Source organism: Salmo salar, chromosome ssa13 (genome assembly GCF_905237065.1).
Source record: "Salmo salar chromosome ssa13, Ssal_v3.1, whole genome shotgun sequence".
NCBI lineage: Eukaryota > Metazoa > Chordata > Actinopteri > Salmoniformes > Salmonidae > Salmo > Salmo salar.
In genome coordinates, this window is record NC_059454.1 from 16,439,206 (window position 1) to 16,447,998 (window position 8,793).

Genomic DNA, 8,793 nt, shown 5'->3' on the forward strand with positions numbered 1-8,793 from the left:
CCTTACCTTAACCATTCAGAATGAGGTAAGGGTTAAGGTAAGGGTTAAGGTTTGGGATAGGGTTAAAACATTAAGTTTAGGGACCCATTCTGAATGGTTAAGGTAAGGGTTAACGTTTGGGACAGTACATTAAAACATAAAGTTTAGGGACTCATTCTGAATGGTTAAGGTAAGGGTTAAGGTTTGGGATAGTACATTAAAACATTAAGTTTAGCGACTCATTCTGAATGGTTAAGGTAAGGGGTTAACCATTCAGAATGAGTTTCTAAACTTAATGTTTTAACATACTTTCCCAAACCTTAACCCTTACCTTAACCATTCAGAATGAGTCCCTAAACTTAATGTTTTAACCCTATCCCAAACCTTAACCCTTACCTTAACCATTCAGAATGAGTCCCTAAACTTAATGTTTTAACATACTTTCCCAAACCTTAAATTCAGAATGAGTCCCTAAACGTAATGTTTTAACTGACTTGCCTAGATAAATAAAGGTTAAATACATTTTTTTTTATATAGACTGTTTTCTCTGCTACCGCACCGCAAGCGGTACCTGAGCACCTAGGACCAAAAGGACCAAAAGGCTCCTCAACAGCTTCTACCCCCAAGCCATAAGACTGCTGAACAATTCATAAAATCGCCACCGGACAATTTACATTGACCCCCCCCCCCACCCCCTTTTGTACACTCTGTGTTTGTTTGTTACCTATGCATAGCCACTTCGCCCCCACCTACATGTACAGATTGCCTCAATTAGCCTGTACCCCTGCACACTGACTCAGTACTGGTGCCACCTGTATATAACCTCATTATTGTTATTCTTATTGTGTTACTTTTATTATTACTTTTTATTTTAGTCTACTTGCGAAATATTTTCTTCTTCTTGAACTGCACTGTTGGTTAAGGGCTTGTCAGTAAGCATTTCATGGTAAAGTCTACACTTGTTGTATTCCGCGCATGTGTCAAATAAAATTTGATTTGATGTACACAGACACACACAAACAAACACACACACACAACCATGCATGCATGTACACTCACAGAGGTGGTCAAGTGAAGGACAAACCACTTGTCCTCTATTTGAAGAGATTGTTGTAAGTTTTCCTTAAAGACCACGGCAATGGTATTGATTAAGAAGGGTTCAACCACACTCAGACCACACACACAGACTTATTGACCACAACATGCTGGAGTATGGGAAAAAAGACGAGTTTAGTTAGACTGAGGGAGTGAGGTGTATCTGTTGTATCTCCATGCCATCCTCCTCCCCGTCACATTCTTCCCCCTGCCCTCTACCCCCATCAGCTACAAACACAAAACCATGCACAACCAATCATATCCACAAATATATCCAGCATTCCTCTCTCCGTTTGCCTAAACAAACTTGGGAGGTTTTCTTGACTTGGTCTGTAGAGTGAGTGACCTGCATATTCAACAGACTCTTTGTCGATGTGATGAAAGGTGAAGTGAGGGATGGAGTTCTACCAATCTGTCAGGCACCACACGGCTTCAAACGCCCACAGCTGGCATGGCCACCCGCAGGGACATTCCTATTGGCTCAGCCATGCAGGAAGTGGCTTGAAGATCCCCAATCTACACAGACCCCTACTTTGATGATGTCACTCCAACTCCAGTGTGTAGTGTGTAGTGTGTGTCAATATTTGGTGGTGAAATGGCCCATAGTTTCTAACATCCTATTGTGACGGTGTGAGTTCGACTTTCTGTATGTTCACATGGGTTGGATAAGAAGAGGTGTGAAGAGGAGAAAGGAGGGACTGCCAGGAGGAAGGGATGAAAGGAGGAGGGGAGTGATGGAGAGACAAAGTGAGAGAAGAGAGGAGGGGAGAGATGGAGAGACAGACAGAGGGAGGAGTGAGTCCCACTGTATCAGGAGTGAAAATGAAAGTCTCTGTTGGTCCATAACCTCATCTCACCCCGAAATAACTTAGTCGCTGTTGGTCCACAACCTCATCTCACCCCGAAATAACTTAGTCGCTGTTGGTCCACAACCTCATCTCACCCCGAAATAACTTAGTCTCTGTTGGTCCACAACCTCATCTCACCCCGAAATAACTTAGTCGCTGTTGGTCCACAACCTCATCTCACCCCGAAATAACTTAGTCTCTGTTGGTCCACAACCTCATCTCACCCCGAAATAACTTAGTCGCTGTTGGTCCACAACCTCATCTTACCCCGAAATCACTTAGTCTCTGTTGGTCCACAACCTCATCTCACCCCGAAATCACTTAGTCGCTGTTGGTCCTAACACACACCCCTAACTCCCTGAACAAGCATTTATTCAGTTGAGTTTGACTATTCCAAGCATGTTTAATACAGCTCTGATGACAGTTCATTAGTATCAGTGTTTGCATTGGACGGATGTCATATGAATCAGTTGGAGGCTGGACTGCATCCCACAGCTATTAATCCTAATGCACTGATTGAAGCTCATGTTAGATTTGATGTGATTGTTCTAGTATTTCCAACAAGCTCTCACAGTCTCACTGCAGAATTATTTTGATGTTCATCGATGTTCTCCAAATGTCAAATTTAGAAGTTAAGGGTTAAGTTTAGGGACCCTTTCTGAATGGTTAAGGTAAGGGTTAAGGTTTGGGATAGGGTTAAAACATTAAGTTTAGAAACTCATTCTGAATGGTTAAGGTAAGGGCTAAGGTTTGGGATAGGGTTAAAACTTCTTCGGGATCGGTGTCCCTTCCACGGGACGGTTGAGCTAACATAGGCTAATGCGATTAGCATGAGGTTGTAAGTAACAAGAACATTTCCCAGGACATAGACATATCGGATATTGGCAGAAAGCTGAAATTCTTGTTAATCTAACTGCACTGTCCAATTTACAGTAGCTATTACAGTTAAAGAATGCCATTATATCATTTGAGGAGAGTGCACAATTTTGAACATGAAAAGTTATTCATAAACAAATTAGGTACATTTGGGTAGTCTTCATACAAAATTTTTAACAGAAATGCAATGGTTCATTGGATCAGTGTAAAACGTTGCACATACACTGATGCCATCTAGTGGCCAAAATCGAAATTGCACCTGTGCTGGAATAATACATTATGGCCATTCTCCTGCATTTCAAAGATGATGGTACAAAAAAATACAAAAGAACGGTTGTTTTTTTCTTTGTATTATCTTTTACCAGATCTATTGTGTTATATTTTACCACATTCCTTTCACATTTCCATAAACTTCAAAGTGTTTCCTTTCAAATGGTACCAAGAATATGCATATCCTCGCTTCAAGGACTGAGCTACAGGCAGTTAGACTTGGGTATGTCATTTTAGGCGAAAATTGAAAAAAGGGGCTAATCCTTAAGAACAAATTCTTATTTACAATGATGGCCTAGGAACAGTGGGTTAACCTGCCTTGTTCAGGGGCAGAACAAAATAGTTTTACGTTGTCAGCTCAGGGATTCGATCTCGCAACCTTTTGGTTACTGGTCCAACACTCTAACCACTAGGCTACCTGCCGCCCCAAAACAGTATAAAACAGTCTATAACTTGGGTGACTCGAGTCTTATGGGCTTTCCTCTGACACCGCCTATAATATAGGTCCTGGATGGCAGGAAGCTTGGCCCCAGTGACGTATTGGGCTGTTCGCACTACCCTCTGCAGCTCCTTATGGTCAGATGCCAAGCAGTTGCCATACCAGGCGGTGATGCAACCGGTCAGGATGCTCTCGATGGTGCAGCTGTAGAACCTTTTGAGGATCTGGGGACCCATGCCAAATCTTTTCAGTCTCCTGAGGGGGAAAAGGTTTTCTCATGCCCTCTTCACGACTTTCTTGGTATGTTTGGACCATAATAGTTTGTTGGTGGTGTGGACACCAAGGAACTTGAAACTCTCAACCCTCTCGACCCACTACAGCTCCGTCGATGTCAATGGGGGCCTGTTCGGCCCGCCTTTTCCTGTAGTCCACGATCAGCTCCTTTGTCTTGCTCACATTGAGGGAGAGGTTGTTGTCCTTGCACCACACTGCCTGTTCTCTGACCTCCTCTCTATAGGCCATCTCATCTTTGTCGGTGATCAGGCTACCACTGTTGTGTCGTCAGCAAACTTAATGATGGTGTTGGAGTCGTGTTTGGCCACGCAGTCGTGGGTGAACAGGGAATATAGGAGCCCCAGTGTTAAGGATCAGCATGGCAGACGTGTTGTTGCCTACTCTTACGACATGGGGGAGGCCCATCAGGAAGTCCAGGATCCAGTTGCAGAGGAAGGTGTTTAGTTCAAGAGTCCTTAGCTTAGTGATGAGCTTCGTGAGCACTATGAGCTTCGTGAGCACTATGGTGTTGAACGCTGAGCTGTAGTCAATGAACAGCATTCTCACGTAGGTGTTTCTTTTGTCCAGGTGAGAAAGGGCAGTGTGGAGTGCGATTGAGATTGCGTCATCTGTGGATCTGTTGGGGCGGTATGCGAATTGGAGTGGGTCTAGGGTGTCCGGGAGGATGCTGTTGATGTGAGCCATGACCAGCCTTTCAAAGCACTTCATGGCTACTGATGTGAGTGCCATGGGCGTTATCGTTTAGGCAGGTTACCTTCTCTTCCTTGGGCACAGGGACTATGGTGATCTGCTTGAAACATGTAGGCATTACATACTCGGTCAGGGAGAGGTTGAAAATGTCAGTGAAGACACTTGACAGTTGGTCGGCGCATGCTTTGAGTACATGTCCTGGTAATCCGTCTGGCCCAGTGGCTTTGTGAATGTTGACCTGTTCAAAGGTTTTGTTCACATCAGCTACCGAGAGCATTATCACACAGTCATCCAGAACAGCTGGTGCTCTCGTGCATTCTTCAGTGTTGCTTGCCTCAAAGCAAGCATAAAAGGCATTTAGCTCGTCTGGTAGGCTCGTGTCACTGCGTGCATGGCTGTGTGTGTGTTGTGTGTATATGTGCGGGTGGATGTACAGGTAACTGCCAAAAAATTGGAAACACGAGTAAATGAGGGATACAAAGTATATTGAAAGCAGGTACTTCCCCACAGATGTGGTTCCTGAGTTAATTAAGCAATTAACATCCGATCATGCTTAGGGTCATGTAAGAAAATGTTGTCCAGACCATTGTTTTGGCCACCCTGGCTATTTCCCCATAGCATGACAATGCCCCCATCCACAGGACACGAGTGGCCACTGAATGGTTTGATGAGTATAAAAATGATGTAGGCCGTCATTGTAAATAAGAATTTGTTCTTAACTGACTTGCCTAGTTAAACAAAGGTTAAATAAATAAATACAATTAATCTCAGATCTCAACCCAATTGAACACTTATGGGAGATTCTCGAGCAATGCCTGAGACAGCGTTTTCCACCGTCAACAAAACACCAAATGATGGAATTTCTCATGGAAGAATGGTGTCGCATCCCTCCAATAGAGTTCCAGACACTTAGAATCTATGCCAAGGTGCATTTAAGTTGTTCTGGCTGGTGGTGGCCCAACACCCTATTAAAACACTTTATGTTGGTGTTATCTTTATTTTGTCAATTGTGCCCTAGCCTGTGCCATATGTCACTATACAATGGGTGGGTCTAATCTTGAATGTTGATTGGTTAATAACGCATTCCAGCCGGTGCCTATTCCACAAGTTACCACCTACTAAATCTATGACGTTAAAATGCCTATTTACTCTGTTCAGTTTGACTGCACAATCCACTGTCTCATCAGCCCAGGCAGGTAAATTATAAACTTGATCTCCACTGTAAAAAGCAACTAGACATGATCTCACATTTCTTTTAGACTAACATTTAGTTTTCAACAGTGGAGATTTGTAGAAACCTTGCTGTCTGTCTCTCTTACATTTGCAACATTGTTTCAATATTCAAATTTGATCTCCTGCTATTCCATAGTAATGAACGTGTAGGGGTTGGGAGTTGGGAGGAGACAGACAGGCAGTGTTTCTCAGCCAGTCGAAATCATGAATCAGCTGGCAGTTTGCTAGCTAACAAGCAAGGGATTAGAATGTTGCGAGCCAGTATGGCAATGAAACATTTAGACTGAACGACTGGGTCGCGTCAATAGATACAGAACAAAGACTGAACGACTGGGTAGAGTCTCTGGCAACCAAACCGATAGAACAAACAACCAGCCGGCTTGGGTAGCAACCCTAGATTTGTGTCAGGACTATTTCTTGTGGAAGGATGAAATAGTATGAAAATATTAATCAAAATAGCGTTTTTAATGAAAATATGTCAATCATTATTTGAACATGTTGGTTACCCGTTATATAAAAGTGATAATGACCTCGAAGGCAGTGTTTGGAGGTTATATTGGCACGGTTTGCCAATATATCAACATCTGTGCGAATATATCCTCCAAACACTGGCTTCGAGGGCATTATCAATTAAATGTGTTGGTTTATGAATTGGCCATGACCAACACATCATTAAAACCCCTCAGAGAAGTCGGTGTGTGACTCCATGTCATTTATCTCAGGGCATAAGAGGAGCTATCCTTTTGGTAAACATAATGAGGACCAGAACAGAACAGAGAACTCCCGGTGAGGGATAGCTGTGTTTTGAAAACGCACCACAGGGGATTCTCACAGTGATCAGTTGATTCTCTCTCACACACACACACACACACACACACACACACACACACACACACACACACACACACACACACACACACACACACACACACACACACACACACACACACACACACACACACAGCGCTGCTGGGCATTGTCATAGTCCAGTGGGTCTTCTCTCTTTGGCTCTTTGGAGTTTCCGCTAAGAACATCATACATCCCGGAACACTAGGAAGGGAACCTCTTTTCACATCAATTCTGTCTCCCTCACGTTCAGCAGCCAGCCCCCTTTGTGCATGTTGTGTGTGTGTATGTGCGTGTGTATGTGTATGTGTATGTGAGTGTTTTTGTGTCTCTGTGTCTGTGTTTGCGCACACATACATGAACGCACAGGCTGGTCCCTAGAAGTTGGAATGCATGCATGTTTTCGCCAGGGTACACTGAGTGTGAGCATCTGTGTGTGTGTGTGTGTGTGTGTGTGTGTGTGTGTGTGTGTGTGTGTGTGTGTGTGTGTGTGTGTGTGTGTGTGTGTGTGTGTGTGTGTGTGTGTGTGTGTGTGCGTGTGTGTGTGTGCGTGTGTGTGTGTGCGTGTTTACCCTATATATAGCGTGAAGGAAAAACATACCAGACAATGGAATACAATCATTAGTCCAACACTGGGCTCAGGAGTGGCAGCCGTGCTGCCCATTTTAACAACTTTCTCTATCTTTCTTATCTGTAGAACCAATCCGTTCTCCTAGTTTGGCTTTTGTTCCATGTCGGATGCAGTTTCCCATAACTCAGTGAGCGGACAGGAAGTAATGGCAGAGCGGATCGGACGAGCTCCGACCCAGAACCTCTCCGAGCCCATTACGGAATGATGGATGAGAGCTGCAGGATCAGGGAATGGTAGACACGGTGGAGACAGGACAGATAGAGTACACCACGGAATGGTAGAGCCTGGAATACAAAGGGCTTGAAATGAACAAAAAAATGACCGAAATAATTCAATTCGATATGATAGAACTCTGTATGGGAACAGTGGGAATGATCAGAGCATCAGTTTTCTGTGAGGGTTCTGATGAGAAAACAGAATGTTCTCAATGAAAAACAATGTTCAGCATTCCAGCAGGTCACCGTGTATCCCAGAGGGCCAGTGAAAAGCAGGCTCTGTGGTGGCAGCTCAAGGCAGCTCAGAGACAGTTGTGGTCAGTCGTCGCTGTCCTCATCACACATGAGAACTGCTGTCATTGGTCTCTCTGCTTGTTGTTCTCTACTCTCAGCTGGAGGGAGAAAGCACACATACACATATAGACATGCGCACACACACACACACACACACACACACACACACACACACACACACACACACACACACACACACACACACACACACACACACACACACACACACACACACACACACACACACACACACACACACACACACACACACACACACACACACACACGCGCGCGCGCACAGTGGTACACTTGAGGGGTGGCAAAATCTGTGCGTATGTGTGTGTGTATCTGTGTTTGTCTCTGTGCGTGTTTGTGTGTGTGTAGATGTGTGCATTTCTATTCATGTGTGTGTGTGTGTTTGTGAGTATGAATGTGTAAGTGTGAGAGAGAAAATGTTTTTAAATGTTTCTTAAACAAATACAGATGCATGTTATGGTTGGACTAAGACTGGTGTGTCACAGTCCCCATTGTCTCTCTGTCTGGGGGGAACCCTTAGGATAGAGACAGAAAGAACGCACGCACGCACGCACGCACGCACGCACGCACGCACGCACGCACGCACGCACACACGCACACACACACACACACACACACACACACACACACACACACACACACACACACACACACACACACACACACACACACACACACACACAGAGAGAGAACCACCAAACAATTGGATCCATCATTGAACATAACAAAGGAGGATTAAAACAGATGATGATGTCCTCCATTAGTAGTCATGGGAAGAACAACATGGCTGCTGTCTGTGAAGGCTGGCCTGGCTGTTAGCATGGCCTTTAGTCTGGAGTCACACAGAGGAGTGACCAGCCGAGTCTCCGTTCTCAGCTCAGCACAGTGCAGCCGTCAATCACTCACCACTGACAACTACAATAAAACCAACTACCCAAAACTAAGTGACTTTAAAGATCTTTTTTATTTCAAAAGTACACAAACAGGACCAATATCGTTCAATAAGGCAAAGCTCAAATGTTACAACCACTCATATCAGAGGACTCA